Source organism: Sceloporus occidentalis, unplaced genomic scaffold, assembly GCF_023333645.1.
Source record: "Sceloporus occidentalis isolate IW3139 unplaced genomic scaffold, rSceOcc1.0.p SCAF_2, whole genome shotgun sequence".
NCBI classification, from domain to species: Eukaryota; Metazoa; Chordata; class Lepidosauria; order Squamata; family Phrynosomatidae; genus Sceloporus; species Sceloporus occidentalis.
The window spans coordinates 36062194-36088232 of NW_028316982.1; the positions used below are offsets into that span (position 1 = coordinate 36062194).

The 26039-nt window shown below is 41.1% G+C and overlaps 1 pseudogene; it reads left to right on the forward strand.

Moving 5' to 3' along the window:
• The first annotated feature begins 203 nt into the window (after nucleotides 1-203).
• LOC149318154 (elongin-C pseudogene) lies at nucleotides 204-3039 on the forward strand (annotated as a pseudogene).
• The last annotated feature ends 23000 nt before the right edge of the window (nucleotides 3040-26039 follow it).

Here is a 26039-nt window from a genome sequence, read left to right on the forward strand (position 1 = left end):
AGCATTGTTATTCCACTTTAACTGCTCTGACAGCTGCCAACTGCATTTTGGAGTTTGTAGTTCAGTGAGGTCTAAAAATATTCTAAATGCCCCTCCCTAAACTGCAAATCCCAGAATGCAACAGGAGGGAGCCAGAGCAGTTAAAGTGGATTAGCAGTGTAGTGTGATAATCTGGTTGGCTCCTCAGCAAAAGCCTGTCTGAGATGGGAGACCCTACCAGCAGCAATTCAACCAGCAGCCTACCTTATGTGCCTCATGTGAGCATACAATGCCACCAATGTGGAAAGATACCACTGATATTTTATTTTATTAATATATCTATCTATTTTTGTGTTAGGGGAAATATCACTTTGATCAGTGGCCTGATTTTAATTGGGACCAAGCAACAAGAAAAGTGGAATTTTAATCCTTCCATCTATAGCCACAATTCTGACGAAAACTCACCCAAAAAGAGTAATTACAGTTGGTCCTTGGTATCTGTGGGGGATCCATTCCAGCCTCCCCCGCCCCATGGATACCAAAATCCACAGATGCTAAACTTGTTGTCCCCAGTGGTGGGATGTGCACATGTCCACACCACCATTAGGGACAATGAGACTTCAGTGGTGGTGCATGTACATAGCTGCATTACCAATAGGGGCAGCTCCCACTGTTCCTACTGCCAGGGCACAGAGGAGGAGGAGAAAGAGGCACCAGAGGACCTTGCCCTTGCTCCCACCATGACTAACAGCCAAGTGAGGTCAGAGGGAACCACCACCCACCCAGCCTGCAGCCCTTCCACCCCCTGCAGCAACACTCAGGCCAGATGAGATAAGGAGGGCAGGGGCATCTGAAGTCCTGTTGTCTCTAATGGTAGCATGGCCAATTGCATGTACTACCATTAGGGACATGCCGCCCACGGATGCTTTAATCTGCAGATGGCAAGTCTGATGATACTGAGGGCTGACTGTATAGTGTTTTATCTTATTTTCACTGATATCAAAGCTGGAGCTCCCCCCCCCCAAATGGTTAAACCTATTCCTGTGTGCATTGTGACCCTAGTGGAAATCCTCTCCCTCTGCTTCTATTACATTTCATATAATGGCATACTTATATTTAATATCACATCCAACTTGACCCCAAAGTTTAGCACACATTTCCAACACAGAGAGAAGATAAGACATTGAAATGTTCACCAGTAGGAGTAGCCATACCTTTTCCCCCTTTTGTATCCAGAATGCCCTGGGAACAATGTCTTGTCATGATGTATCAAAAGTCACATCAGACCATTCTCAAAGGTGAAGATAACAAGTGAACTCAAGTGTGAATTGTGTAGTTCCTTTCCATTCTCTTCTCATATTGCATGAAGTAGCTGCCAAGAGTTTCATAAACATTAAATGCAAGACTGAGGGGTTATGCAAGTCATCCCTAAGGGGTGGCCTGCTGCCGCCCGTTTTAGAGGTAGATCAGGGCTGTGGCAACCACATGCTGAGGCCTCAATATGGCTTTTCTGCAGTGCAAAAAAAGGAGCCACAAAAACTGGCTCCTTTTTGTGCCCTGGAAAGGGCGCTATAGCAGCTTCACCTGAGCTTTACATTGCTCCTTTGGGGCTGCATCATCTAAATGCAGCACCAGAGGATCACCATGACATCGTGCGCCATGTGGTGTGGTGTGCAGTGACACGCCACCATGGGTGTAGAGTCAGGGCATGCATGACATGGATGCCACACCCCGACTCCACCCCCAGGGTGGCCTTAATGGTCAGTCTGCACAGGCTGTGAGTATGACCAACTGCTTCTTCTTGTGTACCTGGTAATCCCTCCCCCTCCCTCACAACAGAAGCCCCCCCCCCCCGAAAATGTCAGAAAACATCTTCCCATTTTGGAGGTAAATGAAAAAGGTACCAGTCTCAGCCAAGCTTTGACTAAGACATGCCTGAAATTACACGTCTTCTCCCAGTGCTTGGAAGCATGGGGATGTAACAGGCTTGAAAATTTTCCTGAAAAGTTTTGCTTTGATTTCTGTGAGAATATTGGCCAAAATCCTATTTTAGTACTTGTATGAGGGAAGGCAGACATACTATTTCTCCACCTATGCCAGCCTAGTTATGGCAGCATAGTCCACCAATTGACTATGGTGTCCAAGAACTAAACTAAAGTTAGATAAAATTCTAAATAGTATTCTAAATAGTGTTCTGTAAAACAACAACAACATTTATTTCTTACCCACAACTCATCAAGACTCAAGGCAGGGTACAACATAGATTAATACATATGAAACCATTTAAACACATAGGTTAAAACATAAATATAGGACACATTAAAATAATCCAACATAAAATTAAAAATATATCAATTTAAAATTCATAGTCTAAAACTGACTGGGTGTGCCTAACAAAAGGGATAGATCTTTAATTCTGTTTTAAATCCAGACAGCATGTATTAACTATCCAATGACCTCCTAGCAGGTCATTCCACAGTCTAAGGGTGGTGTAAAAAAAGTTCCTCAAGATTAGTTGCCAATCTAGTCGTGGCCAATAAAGCAAATGGACCCCAGAGGATCTGAGTGTATGGAGCAGAGTATATTTTAATAGTTAAATAGCTACCCACCTGTTTGAAATAAAGATATAAATAAAAATAATAAAACTTATATCCCGCTTTTTATTACCACAATCAAAGCGGCGTACAACCTTTAAAAATACAATATATACAATCCCCTTCCCTCCTTAAAAAAGGATTAAACAGTTCTATCCATTAAATCTAAAAACAGATATATGTGAAACTGATATGCTCTGACGGCCATGAATTCATTGTTAAGCGAGAACATGTACTTGAGTTAGGAACAATAAAAGCTATGTTGAGTGGCCCAGGACAATTTGCTGAAAATGAAATGAATGAAGTAAATTTTAGAAAGATTCCTTCTCATGTTCAATCCAAAGTATGCATGTATTTCACCTTCAAGGTTCGCTACACTAACAGCTCTACAGAGATCCCAGAATTTCCTATTGCACCTGAAAAAGCACTGGAATTGCTGATGGTTGCAAACTTCTTACATTGTTAAATAAAATAAATTAGAGTAAAAGTGTAAACTTTCCTCAGTATTTAATACATGCATTTCATGTTGTCTTGAATGGATAGTAAAATGCCTGAAAATCCCATGCCAATCAACTGGAAAATAACAGTGTTAGAAGCTCCTTTAGGTGTAACTGAAATAAATGAAAATGGGGGGAGGGGGGAATGGATCCATAAATGAGGTAATGTCATAATGAATTTTTAAAAATGAAACAAATGGCTATTTAAGGACAAAACACATTTTTAAAAAACACAAATGTTCTGCTGGACACATCAGCTCTGCAACTGATTTATCAGGATCAAAACATGCTAGCAAAATCTCTACTTACCTGATGGTCTTGGGTATTCATAATGAAGATTTTGCTCTTGTTGCTGAATCTTCTTTATGTCTGTTATTCTTTGTCAAGTTTGTTATAATAAACATTAAGAAGCAAAGCATGAGCAGCAGGCTATAAATCTTAGAGGAAAACACTGTTCTGAAGAGGTAGATTTCCCCCCCTATTATATAGCAATATGAAGCATATCTAGAAATGAGACTTTGTTCCAAAAATCTTATTTTAAAGAACATAAATTATTCAGGCATGAAAGTGCTTACATTTGCTCATGCTCTCTACCTTTTAAAATCCCACTGGTCAGGCAGATTTGATGAACAACAGGATTGTTTATCCAGTATTCTGAATGAACTGAAACAGAGAAACTTTAGCTTGAGGTTACAGTATTTTTCACATTGTCAACAGTTAGGCTCAAAATAAATAATAGATTCTATTGTAATAGAATCAAAGATGCATGATTCAGCAGAAGTTCTTTCAAAAGGTCATCTAGTACAATTGGGTATTTTTATATTGACATTGTCTAGAATTAATTCATATATTTCTTCTGTGGTCGTTATATTTTGTTTTCAACTGGTACTTAAGTTTAACTGCCAGTAAGTGATTATTAGGTCAATTTTAACTTGAGAATGTAGAAGGATAGAGAGAATCCAAACTGTGACTCTGATTGGAGGAACTGCCAACATTTCATGAAAGCTGACTGGTGGAAAAATTTCTGTGGGGAGGAATTGGAATGTTTCTAACATTCCAGGAATATATCCAGTTTCAATATACCCTGGTCATCAGCCTAAAGCCCAGTTCCAGCCTGTTCTAATTATTTGGTATCATTTTACACCTGAAGAATTTCCACACCAATGAACTTTTTGTTTATTTCCTTCCTCCTAGTACAGTACTTCGCAACAAATCAATATGTACTTTTTGGCATTTTCTTTTCTTTTTGAGGAATCCTCAGGTGGCAAAGAAAATGGATTTCAACCTATCATTCATAGTAAAACACAACAAATCAATTGCCTGCTGCAGCTGTTGTTACTGGCATTTCTTAGCCTCCTTTGCAAAATCTGCATTAATGGTTAAAAATTGTGTATACTGGGAACCAGTGAGGTGCCTCCAACTTGCAGATAGGAGAGCTTTTGACTCTTTGCTCCAAGGTTATTTTACTTTGGAGGCAGTCGGTGGTATTTCTCAGCTCATCAAACAAAATGAACATCTGTTCTTTCATGTGTAAAGACGACCATGGGGACTAAGGAATATTTTGCTGACAAGCACTTTCTGTAATACATCTTGGAAGCAATGTTTAAATAACACTGTAAAGTGCCATACTTGGGCTTAGATTGCATTGAAAGCATGAATATACATCCATTATAAATAACAACAACATAAAGATGAAAATATTGTTGATTTACACAAATGCCATCATTTCTATGGCCTTGGAGACACCAAAATTGAGAAATCAATATTCTTATCCTATCTTTTCCTTTGTACTTCTTTCTTCCCTTTTTTAACATTCTGACATTTTCCTTATCTTCCTTTATCTCTGAGTGGAAACAGGGGAAAAAATGGATTTCCAGTAATTCTACAGTAGCCAAAGAGCTTTTGTTTTTGTTTTTTCTTTTTTTCTTCTTCTTTTTTAAAAGGGACACCATTGAATTATCAGAAACTTCTTTTCTGCCACCCAAGGGATGGCTATATCATTTTCTTTTTAAATGAAGGCTTGCTTCTTATTTTAGTTATAATTCTTCTGCTTTGTTTCATTTATTAGTTAACGGTCTAGCTAATTAAAAATACTTAATGAACTACTGATAAGAAAAAAAATTATGCAATCCATATTATAATATTAGCAATGGACATAACGGACAGTGTATTCCAAGTACAGAAGAAAATAATAAGCAGAGATACAAATAGATGGATAACACTAAGGTCACATTTCTAGCAAACCAACCAGATTACTAAAGAAAAGTGTTGGAAGATTGGGGATTAGGGGAGTTCATTGGTCTCTCAAGAGACTGTGGAGGGCTACTCAAGTATATCACTACCCCAAGGACGAGTAATTTTTGCCCTTAAATGCCTTCTAGGCCAACACTTTTTGTCATGTTTTGGTCCCCCAGGCTATTTAAGTCTCAGCAGAAGTCTTTTTTTTTAAAACAACAGGACATGACTCAGAAAGCAACCTTTGGGTTACTTCCAGGTTTTTTTTTAAAGTTCTCTCCTAGGCCTAATGGTGCGGCATAAAAACGTGGCAAAATGTCTTCAATCATGCCTAGAAAGCATGGGAAGACCAAACATTTCACACAATGGCCCCTGGGTCATACTAGGTGCTACAAAAATGGTATTAGGCCAATGGATCATACTTTGCCATCCCTGACTTGGGATAATGACAAGAAAGAATCTAAGGCCCGTTACAGACCGCCTAAAAGCGGCGGTCTGCCCGTGCTGCTGGTTGCTCCACGAGGGAGCCGCAGCAGCCAAACCGCGCAACTCCCGCGCAGAGCAAATAAGAAGCCCCAAAATGGTGCTTCTTCCCGCGGCTCGGTTATGATGCCACAAGGTGCCAATCGCGCACTCACGACGTCATAAGTGCCGCACGACGTGTGGACGCTATGCATTCGACACGTAATAATGGCGGCGCCTGTGTGTATAGGGCGCCGCCATTATTACGCCCCCATAACGTGATAGGGGTGAAGCCAGTGTGGACGCTAGGTCCCCAGCCAACCCCTATCACGTGATGGGGCGCCTCAAGAGCCCGTGTGTAATGGGCCTAAATTATATATCCAGGTCATGGACATGTAGAGTTATTGGGTAACTCTAGTCCTCTGGATTTACAATTATCTCAGGGCCTCATCTAACGTAGGAAGAATCTTTGGGTCAAATCCTCCTGATGCCCTCTGTGTGGATGAGCCAGAAAATTTCCAAAAGTGGCCCACTAGCTAATCACCATGAAGTGGTCTCACAGTGTTATCTCATGTTCTTACCAAGAAAACCCCATGATTTTGGTGAATTTTGATCAGAGGAAGTTTGCCATTGTCTTACCTTGAGGCTGAGAGCATGTGACTTGGCCAAGGCCACCCAGTTTGTTTCATGGCCAAGATAAGAATAGAACCCTGGTCTCCAGAGTCAAAGTCCAACATTATAATCAGTATGTCACACTGACTTTTATATGCCATCTGATTTACCCAACATACCAATATGAAGATATTAATCTAATAATAATTTCACACTGATAAATGCTTATCACATCACAGCAGAGTGAGTCAGAAGAGTCATCATTAGGGCCAAACTGATGGCAGACCAAACGTTTCTGCTTAATCCCCAAGGAACCAATAAAGCCTGCCATGATGGACAGGAGGGTGAGTAGGGATCACAAACAGAGAAAGCCGGGTGGAGATGGGGTTTTATTATAGAGCCATGGCTCTACCTGTTCCCATGCTGCATGTATCCACCAGGTGATGTGTTTCAACAACCCTGTCCATTCCACTCCCTCATAATTCCTGCTACATATATTTGTAGATGGAACAGGAATATGTACTCACACCTCTTAAGTGAGCCATGAATATGCTAAATAACCTCAGACTGATTCTCTGTAGAATGGTAGTACAAGTGATAGTCTTCACATATTTTCTTTTCCAGACAAGCTAGATTTGAGTCTTTGTGTAATGATACAGTTGACCTCCTGTATCCACATATTCTTAATCTACACATTCAACCATACATGAATTGAAAATATATATTTTTAAAAATATAAATTCCAAAAAAGCATCCTTTATTTTGCCATTTTATATAAAGGACACAATATTACAATGCCATTGTGTTTAATGGGATTTGAGCATCCACAGGGGATCCTGGAACAAAACCCCAGCAGATACTGAAGACCCACTGTATTAGATCAGTAAAAAAAGTGAAAACATCTGTGCAATCATTCAGAAATGTCATTTTATCCACATTTCAGTTTGTTTTATATGATATCTAGAAATAAGCTACAAATAAATAAAAAGGAGTAGGCATTCAAGATTATTTTCTTAGGAATAATCAGCTTGATATTCATTTACAGTAACATTTAGGGAGTGTTATTACCTTGTGATATTCTCCTCTCTGACGAACATAGGTGTTGTTGAGGAGGACAAGCTAGCATGTTTTGGTAGCAGCATTATGGACAGGAGTAGGATGGAAATATCAGCATGCTATGCCCTGATCAACAAGATACGAGATCACATTGACTGCTGCCCAATATGTCAGGTCTGGGAGATTTTTTACAATCCCTGTGTATTACTTTGGAGACCAAGGTTTGATACCCAGCTCAGTCATTGGACCCACTGAATGACCTTGGGCAAGTCACATGCTCTCAGCCACAGAGGAGGGCAATGGCAAGCTTCCCTGAACAAATCTTGACAATAAAATCCCATGATAGAGTCTTCTTAGGGTCGCCATAAGTCAGAAACGACTTGAAGGCACACGGCACACATACATGTATTGAATAGAAACCCTATGTATTGAGTACCACTGAATACATAGAGATCATGAATATGATTCAGTTATGAATGTGTAACTTTAGGTTACCCAGTCATTAAGATTTACAGACCATCACTTAAGTGCTGGTAAAACACTGCTAAAACATTTAGGAAGCGTGTTTGTGTGAAAGCCTGACATGCTTCCTAAACGTTAGGGAATCATCGGCTCCATCCCTGAATTGTTCAAGGAGCAGCAGTTTCCTATGAATGGAAATTTTGCATTCATAGGAAACTGCTACTCCCCAAATGATTCAGGGATGTTGGAGGGGAGCTGATGATTCCCTGATGTTTAAGAAGCACATCAGGTTTTCACACACACACACACACACACACACACACACATTTCCTAAAGGATTTAGAAGCATTTTTCCAGCACTTACCCCATGGTAAGCGTTGGTCTGAAAATCTTTATAAAATAGATGAAATTGTTAGTTCCCTCCATAATTTTAAATTAAAGTTTTATTTTAAACATTTTTATTTCCAAGTACTTCAGCTTGCACTGTAGAATGTGGTTCTTTTCCAACCTATTATGATGTATCCCTCCCTTTTGGTAGTTCATTGTTTTGCTTCAGAAGAGCTCCCCTGGAAGGCAGGGAACAACAGTTGCCTGGATGGTTCATTTTCTCCTTCCTCCCTTCCTATACTACAAGGCACTTTTAATATACAGGGAACCAAAGTAAGGAGGAGCCAGATGGTGTACTGCTTGCAAAAGTACTATTTGCTTCTTTTCATAATTGTTAATAACTATACTGAATATATTATAGATGTATGCCATTATTGTTTCAGTACCAATTTTCCTTATAATATATAAAAGGAGGAAAATCTATAGTCTTATTTTGGATTGTGATTTTGATGTTGTATTGTTCTTGTTATTCTTTCACTGTGTCTGAAAGAGTATTTTGTTTTGTTTTGTTTTTGTCTCATACTCTATACACCCAGGATATGAATTCTACAACATATTTAAAATGTATTGCTTTTTCAATATTAAGAGTGTCTTTGAAGCTAAACCACTATGGTGTTATCTTATTTAAATAAATTACCAGCAAGATTAGGTAGCACCTTTTGTTTTATCAAGTGGTTCAGTGGTATATTGGATGACTTTATTTTTCAAAGACATTTTTTTACATCTCTCTAAGACAGCATTCTGTTTTTCTCCATATGTACAATGTTCATACTGCATCGACTAGTTATTTGTTCTACATTATTCTATGAATCTGGATATCAACAGAATTGTCAGTTTGATGAGTTTAGCAGAGAAAAGCTCTGAGAATCAAAGATGGAACGGGGTCTATATAACTATATACAAATGAAACATGTAATGTTTTTGTAATAAAGCTATGAATTATTTACATATCTCAAAACTGCTATATGTAATCTCCTTGGTTAAAAACACAGATACAGTTCATAAGCACTTTTCCTATACATATTCATGAATTTAATACCTTAATGAAAGGAGTGGTAAATACACATATTTGTGCAATCCATTTCTTGTTACTGGTTCACAATACTGGGGCTTTGTCATTACCTGATCTGATAGGATAGCTTCATTTCAAAATACACTACTGTAGATGTGTTTCTTTGTCAGAAGTATCGCTTTTTGTTTGGGGTGTATGGGTGTGATTGGGAGAATGTTAATACATTATCATCTTCATTTTTTCACAGTTCTCATCACAATCCAAAACTTAAAATGCACACTCTCCTCTCCACATACATGTATTTGATATGTAAGCTTCCTTCCGTATGCATTCCAAGGCAGCTAGCAGCATCAGCTAAGCAAAATATAGCTAAAGGAATACATAGCAAAAAAAGATTTTAAGAAACAATTAAATGAACAACACTGTTAAAACACTAATGTGGGAGGATGGAAAATAGAACAAAAAGGGAAGAGTCAATTCAGATAAGGTAGGCAAGCAGCTGAATTTTAAGGAGATCCTTGAACACAAAAGCAGAGTGAGAGAATTGGTTTTCTGGAGGAAGAACAGAGAGCTGCATGGCAAAAGCACTGCATGTAAGGAATAGATAATGTGCAGAACATGTCACTGAAGAACAAGGAATTGGCCCAAGAATATAAAGAGTGAAAAGAAGACAGGTAATCCTGATTCTTGAGAAAGTACAACAGGAAAGGGAAGAGATGAAGAAATGGAGACACTGAAAGAAATCTTAAAGGAACAACAACAACAACAACAAATGGAATGACAGCTGGACAAAACATTACAGTATCATTGATTCCAAAATCTGTGGATGCTTGTTCCATTATATACAATGGCATACTAAAATGGTGTCCCTTATATAAAAATGGAAAAATGCAGGTTTGCTTTTGTGGATTTATATATTTAAAAAATAATTTCAAGCCATGGATGCTAGAATCCATGTACAAAACATTTATGGATATAGAGGGTCAACTGTATCTACAAAACTAAGAGGAGAAATGAGTAACTGACTGCATCAAAAGAGAGGTATAGAATATAAATATCCTACCACCACCCTCATTCCCCCCAAATCCATCTGAGTCCTGACATCATTTTGTTTCATCCTGCAAGTGTCCATATTTCTTGATTCTTACCCATTATAATTGGAGACTGCAGACATAATTTTACTGCAAATCCCCAAATATATTTATTTAAAACAATATAAGAAGTTATATACAGTGGTATCTTGGTATATGCTGGAGTTTGATTCCAGGATCACAACCCTCCCCTCCCGTGGATATCAACATCCATGGATGTTCAAATCCTATTATATATAATGGTATAGTAAAATTGTGTCTCTTATGCATAAAATGGCAAAATCAAGGTTTAGTTTTTAGAATTTAAAAAATATATATTTTCTGTTCACAGCTTCTCATGTTCCCAGAATTGGTTATGAGATCCCCGACTCTCTTTTTTGTATGCAGATGGAGCGATTCAGGCAATTAGCTCCAGAGGCAGCGGATTCACCAGACCTGATGCCAATGGATCTGTGGAGCCTTGACAAAGCGAAGTAGTTCAGGCTATGGGGTTATTCTTAGCACCTTCCACCAAGAAAAGGTATGTCAGGGTGGTGAATGTTTGGAAAAGTCATGAGTTGGTGGATACTTTTCCTGTGCCTGTTGCACATTTTATGCAGTTTTGTATTGTCTTATGTGACAAAGGCTTTTCAGTTTCATCTATAAGGGGCATGTTATTGGCCCTGACCTTTTGGTTGCATGCCCAGGGCATCAAGGATACAGATGGGGATTTTAGGATAAGGAGGGTATTAGAAGGATGGGCTAGGGAGGTGGTCTCAGTCCATGATCCACATAAACCATTGTCACTCAGTATTTTAAAGGGTCTCAGTGCTATTTGGCCAATGGTGTGAACATCTCCTTTGAGAGTTGGCTCTTTCATACAGCAGCATTAACAGCCTTATTTGGTGCACTGAGAATCAGCAAGTTGGTAGTAGGTTCTAGATGGGATTTTTCGAATAAGACCCTTTTGTTATAGGACATGATGTTGTACCATAATCCATCTTAAATTTCCATTTGTTCCTCTAAAATTAATTAGGTGGGGTGAGGGACTGAGCTATGGCTTCTGTCTTGCAGTGACAAGTCACTTTGCCCTGTTATGGTTTTGCATCACTTTTTATCTGTGAGGGAATAGCAATAGCAATAGCAAGTACGTTTCTATACCGCATAACAATGCACTTAAGCACTCCCTAAGTGGTTTATAATGTGCAAGCTAATTGCCCCCTACAAGCTGGGTACTCATTTTAGTTACCTTGGAAGGATGGAAGCCTGAGCTGAGTTTGAGCCCTTTCGCTGGTACTGAACTTGCAGCCTTGCAGTTTGTGAGTGAGTGGCTGCAGTCCAGACATTTAACCACTGTGTAAAAAGGGCTCCTGGTGTTCTGTCATCAAGACATGTCCCTGCTTAGAAGATTTAAAGTCTGGTCCAACACTCAAAGGACACTGAATCTCCTAGGCTTCCATGGTATGAAATTTGCATTGCATTCCCTTCGTATCAGGGCTGCTTCTACAGCTGTTATTTTAAGAATGGGGCAACAGGAGATTCAGAGAATTAGGCGTTGGAGGTCTGAGGCCTGTTGCTCCTATTTGTGTCCTTTGCCCCACTAACAGGTTGTGTTTTATTCTGTTTCAGATGCTGGAGGTTCAATACTGAGGCACCATGTGTGTGTGAAAAAAATATTTTCAAGTCATGGATGGTTAGATCCATGGAAGCAGAATCCATGGATAAGGAGGGACAACTGTATTAAATTTGACACACATGCTCCTGTCCCCAATGTTCATTGCATCCAGTGATGTTCCAATACAGGACTTGACTGCAGGACTCTTCTGCATGTGCTGTTCAGTATTACATCAATATTTGGTGCAGCCTTAAAAACTTAAATAAAAAATACAAAATAGAAGCAAATTCAATATAAAAATTATATTAACAAGTATTTACCCTTTTGTTCCCCTGGAAATATACAACTGAAAATACCGCTACCTTATTCAAAGTGAAACAGGCCTACTTTTTACTTCTGATACATTGTGGATTAGAATGGTTGGATGGACTAGTCAATAATTCTTCAATTCATTTTTTCATACTGTTCAGGATATCACAGATGAAAACTGGAACATGTGTGGCCAAGCAAGATCAGAATGTTTTCAAAAGGGCCGGAGAACAAGAAGGTAAAAGTTATTAATAAATTACAGGGGTTCTCTCCTTTGAATAGTAGTTTGTGTGTTCTTACACACAAACTACTATTCGAAGGAGAAAACCCCTGGAAATTATCTACAGTTGGCCCTTCCTATATGCAGGGGATCCGTTCTGGACTCACCCCCTCCTCCCGCATATGGCAATAAACGTGTAAGCTCACGTCCCATTTGTTTTAATGGGAGAGTGCCCCTATGTGAGGCATGGTGCTTGCACCATTAATTCTTCCAGGACTTGGCATCCACGTGACCTTGAGTCTGCATATGGCAAGCCTGTGTATGGTGTGAGCACATTGTAGAGAGTTGATGGAAGTCAAGAAAAATTAAAAACTCAAATTAACTATCTGAGCTCCCTCTTATTGTGTTACTGCATGCAAACTACTTTTGCACTTTTAATGTAGTCTGCATAAATTGAAGAAAAGAAAAACAAAAGGAGGAAATGGAAGAGAAGGAAACTGGGACACTTCAAAAGGGGTTGTGAAAGTGGGACAGTGGGGATGAATGGGGCTATCCCTGCCAACCCAGGACAGAATTCAAATTGTCTTTAACAGATTAGAGAGCTAGGCCAAAACTAACAACTTTAACAGGGAGAAATGTAAGGTACTGCACTTAAAGTGAAAAAAATAATAATGAAATACATCAATATAGGATGAGGGATACCTGGCTTAACAACAGTACATGTGAAATGGATCTAGGGCCTGTTACAGACTGCCAGGTCTCTTTGGAGGTATGCTTTTTAAATGATGCATGCATCTGAAGAATCCGGAAGCTGCACCAAAGCTGCACTCCAGTGCTTAGTAATGGAGTGTGGCTTTGGCGCGACCTCCAGACTCTTAGGACCCATGCATTATTTAAATAGCATGCCTCCAAAGAGACCCGAAGCAGCTTTATTTTGGCAGTCTGTAACAGGCCTAGGAGTCCTAGTAGATGGCAAATTGAACAAGAGTTCACAGTGTGATGCAGCAGCATCAATAGAAGTATAGTGTCTACAATAAGGGAGGTAAAGATTGAGGGAAGTAAAGTACCAATTTATTCTGTTTTGGTAAGGCCTCACCTGGAATATTGTGTCCATTTCTGTACACCACGATTCAAAAAGGATGTGGACAAACTGAAATATGTCCAGAGGAGGGTGACCACAATGGTGAAAAGTCTGGGCACTATGCCATACCAGGAGCAGGTTACATAGGTGGATATGTTTAGCCTGGAGGAAAGAAAGTTAAGAGGAGACATGCTAGCTGTATTAAAATATTTGAAAGAATTCAGAGACATAGCCATGATAGTATGCAAAAGGATCTTGTTACACAGTTGAAACTAACTAAAATATGTTGTAGCATAAGCTTTCATAGACTTGGTCTGCTTCTTCAGTTGCATGGAGCTAAAGTTGCAACTTCTTTCACATAGTTAGTCTCAATGAAGCTACAAGATCTCTTGGCATTTTTGAAAGGCTGCAGTATTGAAGATGGAGTAAGCTTGTTTTCTGCTGCTCCAAAGCCTGAGACACAGAACAATGGATACAAACTACAGGAAAGGATATTCCACCTCAATAATAGGAAGAACGTCTTGACAGTAACAGATGTTTGACAGTGGACCATGCTGCTCCAAATGTGGTGGAGTCTCCTTCTCTGGAGGTTTTTAAACAGAGGCTGGATGACTATCTGTCAGGGGTACTTTGATTGTGTATTCCTGCACAACACAAGGTTGGACTGGATGGCCCTTGTGGTCTCTTTCAATTGTATTATTCTAAATGTGAGTGCATTTTTTTTTAAAAAATGAAAACTTCATTTAATACACATTTTTACAAATCTCTTGTGGCTCAAATATGAGGCCAAGCTCAAAGAACTTTACCAACAACTCTGACTTTTAATTATGTGATGTAGACTCAAATATTGTTTCTCATTATTTTAGTTATGTTTTTTAAAATCTTTCTCTCTGCAAGCATCTGTCCAGTAACATATATGCCATTTCAGAATAAACATGTCCTGCTTGAAATAAGCATGCAAATATCTAATAAGTGCAGAGTTGCTTTTGTCTGCTAACCTTTTCATGCCAGGAGCTGAATACAATTGTCTTTCCTAAGCCTTGATGCAGATATTGATGCTTTTTGTATGCTATTGTGATAACATAAGAAGCTGAAGATTTATATTTATTATACAATGCAAAGGCACTGTAAAAAAAAAAGAATGCTTGAAAGGACCTTTGTAATTTGAATAAATAGCTGAAGAAGAGACAGATGTGATTGGTGTTTACTGGATCTAGACGAAAGCTGTTTTTCTTTCCTGTAGCAGCCATCTGCTATATATACTCATACATAAGTCTAGAGATTTTAGTCAAAAAATTAAGCTCCCCAAAATGGATTGACTTATTCACAGATCAACCTTAACTCCTATTTAAAAAGGAGTCATCTTTTTTTCTGAGTAGAGAAATGAAAGGCAAGACCTTAGTCTGTTCCCAGGACAACATAAAGGAAGCACCAAATTTCCTTATTATCTCTGCCATTGCCCCACTTCTAGCATTTTTGAATACCTGGGTGTTAACAGCTGTTTGGTGCTTCCCTCACAAGGAGCATGAAGAGAGTAAAGGAGGTTATTTTAGGTTCTTCCAGGATGGGCTAAGCCAGTGGTTCCCATAGTTTGGTACTGTATATATTTCGGACTTCAAATTCCAGAATTCCTGACTATTTATTTATTTATTTATTTAGGTATTTATATCCCGCCCTTCAGCCCTAATGGCTCTCAGGGCGGCTTACAATTATTATTTTTAATCAGACAGTTCCCTGCCCTCAGGCTTACAATCTAAAAGACATGAAGCAAAAGGAGAAGGGAATGATGGAAGGAAAGGGGATGAGGTCCAGTGGTTCTTCTCTCCCTCTGAGGCCTGGACCAAGGCAGATGGATTGGAGGGAGGGCTCTTCCTTCTTCCAGGCTAGTCCTGATGGAGCTGGACCTGCCTGGTGAACTCCCTCTCAGGCTGGCAGATGGCAGTTATGAAGGGTGGAGTCTCCTTCCTCTCAGGCCGGTGGATGGCGGTTATGGAGGGCGGAGTCTCCTGCCTCTCAGGCCGGTGGATGGCAGTTATGGAGGGCGGAGTCTCTTCCTCTCAGGCCGGTGGATGGCAGTTATGGTCAAGTTGGCTTGGGCTTCTGGGAGCTGAAGTCCAAAATACCTGGAGGGCCAAAGTTTTGGAATTCCTGGGCTAAGCTCTCACATTTTGCCATTCTGCACAGAGAAGGGAATTAATCCTTCTTTGCCATGAGTTAATACTGTACCTTAACTCGTGCTTTTACATCCTTTTTGACATGTGTGCATTTTCTTAACCGCAATGGAACCTGGTCTCCTCCCCCATATGTCGCAGAGCCACCATTTACCATAGTTCCCTCTTCATCCATCAGGCCTTTAGGTGAGCACAAATAGTCATGCCTGCCAGAAATTTCTAAGTTCCTTGTCAACATTTTCCTTTGTTTCATCCTTTATATCCTTTGTTACATGCCCCTAAATTCACCCTCAACATACCTGTGGACCAAAATCCATAATTTGGACTTAAAAGCATATCCCTTTGGTGCAAGCACAACTGTGGCCCAATGCCTGTTTCACTTGCTTAATCACAGAGATTTCCTTTTTCCTATGCCACCTCAGTCACAGTTCTCTGAAGAACAATATTCTCTCATATGAGCATCCTTGGGCTCTAAGATATCAGAGGGGGCTCTTTGTTCTCTCAGTCTTGCTTCCTTCACAAGCATATTAGGCAGGAATGAATAAGAAGAACATTCCATTGTCTGCTCCTAAGATCTGGAATTCTCTACCAAGGGAGGGTCCTTATTTGCTGTCCTTCCATAAGCACAGATTCCTTTGTTTTAATTGGCCTTTTGAATAGATTGAATAGATAGTCTGTTCTTATTTCTTGTATTCTATAAAACTTCATGTATGTTTTAACTGACATGTGTACTTTTATTTGCAGCTTTCTTAGTTTTTGTATTCTGCCTTACATTTCTGTGCCAGGGAAAGACATGATATAAATACTACTACTATTAATTTTAGCCTTGATACTAAACAGTCACATATAATATTTGAAGAACATACTGAAATGTATACTGTGTGAAGACTATCTATTTCTTTCTCTTTATATATGTGTCTCTGTGTGTGTGTGTATTAAAGTACAATGGCAAAAAATGGCAAAAAGAGAAAGAAGAAAAAATAAGGGAAAATGCAAAGGATAAGAATATGCTCATGGCATGTTATTATTGTTGTTGTGTGCCTAAGATGAACCTATCATGGGTGTTCTTGGCAAGATTTTTGAGAGGAGGTTTCTCTTTGCCTTTTTCTGAGGCTGAGAGACTGTGATGTGCCTGAAGACACACTGATGGTTTCCATGGGTGAGTGGGGATTTGAACTCTGGTCTCCAGAGTTGTAGTACAACACTCAAACCACTATACCATGCTGGTTCTCATGGAGACCTTTAGATGATCTTATTACAGGCTTTTCTCGGTAAGATTTCCTAAGAGGGGGTTTACTTTCATCTTCCTCTGAGACTGAGTGAATGTGACTTCCAAGGTCACACAGTGCGTTTCCATTGCCAAGCAGGGATACAAACTCTTGTCTTCAGTCACAGTCCATCACTCAAACCACTAATAAAGCATATTAACTCTCTACTGAGCAGCTACATTAATATAAGCTGGTCATAGTTCCAAAAGCATATTTTATTTAACCGTTATCTATAAAATAGATATCCTTGTATTATTATTCTTTTATGGAATGAAGGTGAATGGAATGGATGTATATCATGATCATGCTGATGCTGATGACAATCAACATGAGCGCCATCAAGATGATAAGGAACATCTGTGCAATTTCTTTCTTTCTTTCTTTCTTTCTTTCTTTTTTCTTTTCTTTTCTTTTCTTTTCTTTCTTTCTTCTTTTTTTTTTTTTTGTAGTTTGCATTAGGGAAAAAATTATAGCTGTCGCAGACAAATGCAGCCCCTAAACTCATTTTTTCTTCATTAGTTACTCTTGCACCACCAGAAAAACACCCCATCACAGATACTGTTTCTCCTTTCTGTCTCTCCCATTACTTCCCCTCTGCTGCACCCTCTACTTTTTTCCCCTCCTTGTTTTCTCCTTTGTCCTTGCTCAATGGATGCAAACTACAGGAAAAGAGATTCCACTTCAACATTAGGAGGAACTTCCTGACAGTAAGAGCTGTTAGACTGTGGAACACACTCCCTCTGAGTGTGTGGAGTCTCCTTCTTTGGAGGTCTTCAAACAGAGGCTGGATGGCCATCTGTCAGGGATGCTTTGATTGTGAGTTCCTGCATGGCAGGGGGGGTTGGACTGGATGGCCCTTGTGGTCTCTTCCAACTCTATGATTCTGACTTCTGTCCAGCCCCATGGCTGGTGAGGCCTTGAACTACCACTTGCATCACTTTGACCTTTCCTCCTTTTTTGGCTGTTCATTTTCCCAAACTTCTTTAGCCATCTCCTGAATCTTCTCCACTGATTTCCCTCCCCAGTCTGGGGACCAATTTTCAAAGGGCTCCCAAATTAATTTGAGAGACTGCTGTATGAATGCAGAAGTTGGAGCTTTTTGGTTTGCCTTCCTGCTGAAATCCCATCCAATGTATTGTCATGCCTTGTCAGATAGGTGGCACCAGGAGTCTCAGTAGGTTCTTGCTCCTTACATCCAGCAGCACCCTACCCTTTCAGAACTGCAAGATATATTATGGTACTTTGGCATTCCCTTGCAGAATAGAGAAGTGCCATGGTTGCTGCCAATTTTCTGTGGAAACTGATGTGGCAGCAGGTCATTTGGTAACTGCCAACTTTCAGCACTGGTGGTGTTAATGGCATGAATTACTGAGTCCAATGTTCAAACCCTCAGCTTGCTTATGGAGGCTTTTGGGAGTTGTAGTCCACAAAGATAACTTTTTCCAAACTCTGGGTTTATCAATGTAAAGGAAGTACACTAAGATTCACAAAAAAATAGTTTGGACTCATTAACAAATAAACTGTTTTCTAAACCAGTTGGAAGGTTCCTACAGACATAAATGTAAAGGCAAAGGTAAAGGTATTCCCGGTTAACAAGGTTGTCAAGTCATGTCCAACCATAGGGGGCAGTGCTCATCTCCGTTATTAAGCCGAAGAGCCAGTGGTGTCAGAGACTACTCTGTGATCATGTGGCCAGCATGATTGCACAGAACACTTCCCACCAGAATGGTATCTGTCTACTTGCATATTTTTCTCAGAAATTTAGCTTTCCTGATAGCAGCACAAACTATTGGCAGAAGCTGGGATGAGTAATGGGAGCTCATCCCACCACGCAACACCCAGCCCCCAAACTGCCAACCTGCTGATCTTGTAATCATCAGAGTCAGCATCTTAACCACTTGAGCCACTGCATTAAAAAGCATTGAAGACATGATTTTTCTCTCTCAATTTCGATCTCTCTCACACACTCACAAACTCACTTTCTCTGTGTGCATGTTTTCCAGATTTTTGGGTAGGTCTGTTACAGACTGGGGAAGATGACCTAAAGAAAATTCATTCCAGACTTCCCTCCCCCACCCCCTTCATTACAGCAAGAGAAATTTACTTCCATTACTGACACCAGTTCACTGATGATTCAGATTAATGATCATTGATTTATAATTATAGTTGATGACAAGCAGAACGCCAGAGTCAGCAAGAGAAGGATGTTTCAAAAACAGGACAATTGCCATTTTGAAATGCATTTGTGAGAGTATTAAATCCAAGGTGCAGACATTCTTAACATCACTTCACAATGCTACCTAGGCCTCATATATCAACTCATATGCAGTTTCACTCATCAGAGTTTTGAGAATGATGAATTAGATAGGTTTTGAAAGAACTGAAGAACATGCTCGGATTAAATTTTACCTTGGTGCATCAGCTCTTGCTATACTTTAAAACTCTTCTTTGTCAGCCCAGAGGAAAATGCTATTGACTTCAGTGGGGCTTAATTCCAGGTGTAGGAGGATAGGAATACAAGCTTAGGATATTACTTCTCTTATTTTACAAACTGCCTTGCACTTTAAATTAACAATGTATGAATAAGCTGATAGACACTTTGAAATGGCAAAATCCATTAAATCTTGCATCCTGAATAAATGCTGCCTATATCCATGTTTCACATTGTTATGTGCCTTAAAGTTGACTCTTATTTATGGTGTCCCTATCATAGGTTTTACATGGTAAGATTGATTCAGAGGAGATTTGTCATTGGCTTCCTCTGTTCATATTTATGATATCAATACAGCCAAAAGAAGATGGTCATTTTTGCGGTCAGCCACTCATGTTGGTAAAAGTAGTTATGTAAATACAACACAGTGGGCCTTTGGTATCTGCTGGTGTTTGGTTCCAGACTCCACTCCCCTATAAATACCCAAACACGTGGATGCTCAAGTCCCATTATATACAGAGGTGTTAGAAGAAATTGACCCAGACAGGAGACAGAAAAAAATATACACTGTGCCTCTAGCATTACAAGAACAGTGTACTCTGTTCAATTTTGCTCTCCATTTTTAAAAATTTTTTTTGTCTTGCAACATTTAATGACTTCATCCATATTTTATCTATACAGTGGGCCCTTGGTATATGCGGGGATCTGTTCCAGACCCCCCGCATATACCAAAATCCACATATGCTCAAGTCCCATTTGTTCCCAACTGGGAACAAAAGTCCCTGGCCTCCCCCATCTCCTCCCTTCCCTCCCTCGCTTCCCTCCTCCCTGCCTCCCCTTCCCTTCCCTCCCTCTTACTTATCTTTCAGGCCTGGGAGGCCTCCGGCATGACTGCTTGGCCTCACTGCTGCCGCCTCAGGAAAATCTGGGTGGCGGTGGCGGAGGCCAAGCCTCGGCCTCCTCGCCGCCACCATGGAAGGGCCCGATGGCAGTGTTGGAGGCCTCTTGGCCTCCACAGCACCACCACCAGGCCTTTCCTATGGCAGTGGCAATGAGGCAGAGCCCCTGTGGAGGCCTTCAAGGCCTCCAGCGCTGGTATCCAGCCTCGATGCTTTCGCCACCACGGAAGGGCCAGATACCGGTGTTTGAGGCTAAGAGGCCCCCAGGACCGACACCCGGTCCTTCCGCGGTGGCAGCAGTGGCGAGGACGCTGGGTGATGGTGCAGGAGGCCTTGAAGGCCTCTGGTAGTGCTGCGTTTGGCGCCTCCTCTTTGCCGCCTACACCGCCGCCGGGCCTTTCCTTTCAAAGAGGAGGCACGGAGCGCAGCAGCGCCAGAGACCTTCAAGGCCTCCCGCACCATCACCTGGCCTCCTCGCTGCCGCTGCCGCCGCCGCCACAAAAGGGCCGGGTGTTGGTGCTGGGGACCTCTTGGCCTCCAACACCGGTATCTGGCCTTTCCGCGGTGGTGGAGGCATTGAGGCCGGATGCTGGCACTGGAGGCCTTGAAGCCCACTACAGCGGCTCTGCCTCATTGCCGCCCCTGCGGGAAAGGCCCAGTGGTGGTGCTGTTGGGGGCCAAGAGGCCTCCAGCACCACTATCGGGCCCTTCCACGGTGGCGGCGAGGAGGCCGAGGTTTGGCCTCCGCCACCACCGTCACCCGGATTTTCCCACGGTGGTGGCTGCGGCGGTGAGGCCAAGCAGTCATGCCGGAGGCCTTCAAGGTAAGTAAGAGGGAGGGGAGGGAGGGAAGGGAGGGAGGCAGGGAGGGAAGCGAGGAGTCGAGTCTCTTTGCTACCATTCTTGAGCAAGGTAATCGAGAGGGCGGTTGCTCTTCAACTCCAAGCTGTCTTGGATGAAACCGATTATCTAGACCCATTTCAAACTGGCTTCAGGGTTGAGACTGCCATGGTTGCCTTGACCGACGATCTGCGTCTGAGCATCGAAAGGGGCAGTGTGACCCTGTTGGTGCTTTTAGACCTCTCAGCGGCTTTTGATACGATAGATCATGGCATCCTCTTGGACCGCCTGAGGGGGCTGGGAATTGGAGGCACTGCATTGCAGTGGTTCCGTTCCTTTTTCTCCGGTAGATCCAAGAGGGTGCTGCTCGGGGACAGTTGCTCCAGTAAAAGGGAGCTCACCTGTGGTGTTCCCCAGGGTGCTATTCTGTCCCCGATGTTATTTAACGTCTGTATGAAGCCACTGGGTGAGATCATTTGGAGTTATGGAGCTGGTTGTTATCAGTATGCCGATGACACCCAAATCTATTTCTCCATGTCTCGTTCGTTGGCCTTGAATTCTGATGGTGTCTCCTCTCTCAATGAATGTCTTTGGGCAGTAATGGGCTGGATGAGGAAAAACAGATTGAGGCTTAATCCAGACAAAACGGAAGTGCTCACGGTAGCGGCCCCGAAACCAAGAATTGGGTTGCAACTTCTGGTCCTGGACGGGGTCACACTCTCCATCAAGGACTGTGTTCGCAGTCTGGGGGTGCTCCTTGACTCGTCGCTCCTGATGTCGAACCAGGTAAATGCGACAGTCAGGAGCGCCTGTTATCAGCTTCGGCTGATACGCCAGCGGCGCCCTTTTCTGGAAGTAACGGATCTTGAGACTGTTGTGTACGCGCTGGTAACCTCACGTCTAGACTTCTGTAATGCGCTCTACATGGGGCTACCCTTGTGCTTGGTCCAGAAACTGCAACTAGTACAGAATATGGCAGCCAGAGTAATTTCTGGAACATCCAGGAGGGACCATATTACCCTGGTTCTAAAGTCCCTCCGCTGGCTGCCCATTAGCTTCCGGACCCAGTACAAGGTGTTGGTTATCACCTTTAAAGCCCTAAATGGCTTAGGTCTAAGCTATCTCCGGGACCGCCTTCTCCCCTACAATCCTCCCCGCGCACTCCGCTCCTCTGGGAGAGGCCTACTTCAGCCACAAAATCTAGGCTTTCGACTACCTCCCAGAGGGCATTTTCCATCGTCGCCCCCAGACTGTGGAACTGCCTGCCAGATGAGATCCATCTATTTACATCCTTAGTCAGCTTTAAAAAGGCTGTTAAGACGGATCTCTTCCGGCAGGCCTTCCCAGAATAGAGAACCCGGCCTTAGAAAATCATCTGGGAAAGATACTGTTGCTTCCACTGATTGTTTGTTGGTATGATGTTGTTGACCTTTTGGTCAGTTTTTAACTTGTATGTTTGTTTGTTTGTTGTTGTTTTTGTTCTGTTATTAAAATATTGCATTGGATTTAATACTTTTTTAAGGAGGGGAGGGTACCAGGGATTTTATATGTTTTGTATTTTTAACTTTGTTAGCCGCCCTGATTGTTCTCAGAGGGGCGGGATATAAATAAATTTTATTATTATTATTATTATTATTATTATTATTATTAGGGGAGGAGAAGGAAGTTGTCCCCAAGGCGGCGCACGTGCACTTCCAGGTTTGCCATCCACGGATGCTCAAATCCGCAGATAGCAAATCCGCGTATAAGAAGGGCCCACTGTATTTCTGTTGGATTTTGTTCATCAACATTTTTCCATATAGGACTCATATTTCCATAAGTGTGCAAAAAAGCTATCAGCTGACATTCAGTATTGCAGTTATAGATTCATAACCTAGAGTTTTGTATCTGTAACTGCTCTACATTCAATGGGACTATGTAGTCTTAATGGAAACCTTTGTAAATGTCAATATAGTCCACTTTATTGCCACCAGCCAAATTGTGAGAAACAGATCCATTCAGCTTCTGATTGGGACATAAGAAGATGATATTTCTATCATCTAAGAGACATGACTTAGCAATGCAGATATAACTAAAAGGGAAAGCAGACCAGTAGTAAGAGCTCACTTGGGGGTGGCGTGGGGACATGGTGACCACACAACAGCCACCCCAACTCTGTCCCCAAGCCACAGTCACACCACCCACCTGATGAGACAACAGGCAGCATGGGAACGCTCCTGTGGCACAGCAATTAGACACTATGCGCCAAGGAGCAGAGAAGAACTGTGGTGGCAGCAAAAGGGGCGCCTTTTTCCAGTGCAAAAAGGAGTGTCATTTTTCTGCTTCTTTTTGCACCAGAAAAATGCTGGATTGGGGCTTTTTGCACCAGAAAAATGCTGGATTGGGGCTGCAGTGTGCAGTTGCTGTGGCCCCAATCCAGTGCTCAAAGGGGTGATGTTAAGCCACCCCTTTACGGTGGTCTGTTTAGCCCCTAAGTTGCAGATGGAGAATACTGGTGATCTCTTTTCATTTGGTATTTAGTTCTGCTTACTAGTTGATTTCTTTGGGGTTTTTTCCTATCTGCCTGGACAAGGTGGCCATACTGCCAAGTGATCTAATTTCTTCATAAATAATTCCGTTGCAGTTTAATTTTGAGCTATCATAACTGACTTCAGAAAGAGTTTCTCTATGGCATTTTTAACAGAGGTTATAGAATTAAAACTAGTCAGTACTATTAAGTTCACGTGGCTCTTTTTTTGTTTTTATCATATTTTTCATTATTGATTTTGGATTCCATTTTTTAAACTTTTGTAATAAGCCCAGATAATTTTTCTAATTCTGCAATTAAAAATACATAATATATAATTTAAAAAAAAAAAAAAAAAAACTTCTTAGAGGGAAAGAAGACCAGGAAGTGTTTAATCATTGTCTTCAGAGACAAATAGATGTAGTAATGCAAAATGCTCTAGTCTAGACCAAACCAGTTTACTTTACATGTTCCAGTTCTTTTTCCAGGAGAGAAATAGAAAAAGTGAAACTGGCCTGAAGCAATCACAGTCAGACCAGAGTAAATGATTCTGTAATTAAGAAGGAATGATTCCTTTTAGAAGAACTGAAAAATTGTTTCTATGACTAACATTTTTCTATTTTTTTCTTTCTGTATGATTTTTAAAACCTCTGACTGATGAAGAATCCAGTTGAGTTTCAAAAACGTGCAGCATGTGTTTTTTGCATTTTGGTTGGCCCAACAAAGATATCACTGTTTTGTTAATTTTGGATGTTATTTTACTTGATAAATTTCTGTGTATGTACTGTTGACCACCCAGTTCAAGAGGTCACTTAGCCCTGGAGCACTTTTACTGCACAGCAAAAATTTATTTAGATGATAGACAGGAAATCTGATGCATACATACATCTTGATGAATAGAATGAAAAAAATTGCCCAGACACATAGAAGAGTGGCCAGTGGTAGTTGTGCATGTGTTGGGACCAGGAAATGTTGACAAAGAAGCTTATGGTTCCATCTGCTGCTAGCTTTGTAGTAGCTAATAGCAGACCTTCTGAGAAAATATAATTTTGATCACAATAGGAACTTAAGGTGGAAACAGATAGCTGAAGGGGCAGCTTAACGCTGGATCGGGACTGCAACCCTGATACGGCTATTTGCTGGCTCAAAAAGAGGCGGCAAAATGCCACTCCTCTTTGAGCCAACAATAGGATGCCCTTTCCGCCTCAGCAGCAGTTTTGCAGTACTCAGGTGACATGCGGCATTTGAACGCCATGCCGCCAGAGCACTATGAATACAACCCACATGTGGGCAGGCAGGTGGCTTCCGGGCAGTGTCAGGGTAGCAACAGGCATGTGTCATGTGTACGCCATGCCTCCATGCCATCCGCAAGGTGGCTTTTAGTGGCGGTCTGTACTGGCCTTTACTCTGTCACTGTTTTCATTTCGCGTTCTTGGGCTCATAGAACTAGCTTTGTGGGTCTTTGTGTTCCTTTTTGGGTCTTTGTGCTCAAGTGCTCCTGTAGATCCAAGTTTCTTCAAAAACATTATTTCTTCCAATACTACTATAATGGCATTTTTACAAAATGAATATTAACAACCAAATGCTGGCCCACTTATGTAGGAACTCTTTTTGAAAAAAACTATGCCCAAATATTTGAACTGAGCAAGCTACTAAGCAAATATTTTCAAAGCCTTGTTCATATAACTATCCTCTAAAGCAGAGGTTTAGCACATCTGGCTTCATACTGTTCAAACTGATGTTCTTGCTAATCTTGATTTTAAAAAAACAACAACAACAACCAAACATAATATCAGCTTTAGAAGAAAAATGATCAACTACTCAACAAAATCATTTTTGAATCTCAGGAATGGATTTTATGCTTTCAAAATAGCTGAACATGATGCAAAAGTCTGTGTTATGGATCAAAGTAGAGATAAGACTAGACAGTTCCAAGATTGGTTTGCAAATAATTTTCATTTAGTCAAAAATGTATGAGAAACAAGGACAGTTACTTTAAACTGAAAAGGGAGCATTGTGGATGAGGATGAAATGACTGAAGTCATTTGCTTGTCTCAAGAGTGAGATTTTCTATGCAAAAACAGCATGGGGTTTCACATTGCTGAGGCATGGAGGAGGAAAGCCAGTCTTATCCCCCTTCATCTGGAAGGCTTGCTATGCTTCCTTATTTTTCCAGGTAAGATGGCAAATATCATGCTAAGCAGTGCTTGGGTATTAACCTTCCCTGTGCCACATTTGGGAAGTTGTATTTATGAAGAGTCATTCTCTTATATTCTTGACCTCTTCCATTGTGCTTGATGTGCAGCAGCTTGCTGTTACCACTGCAGATAATA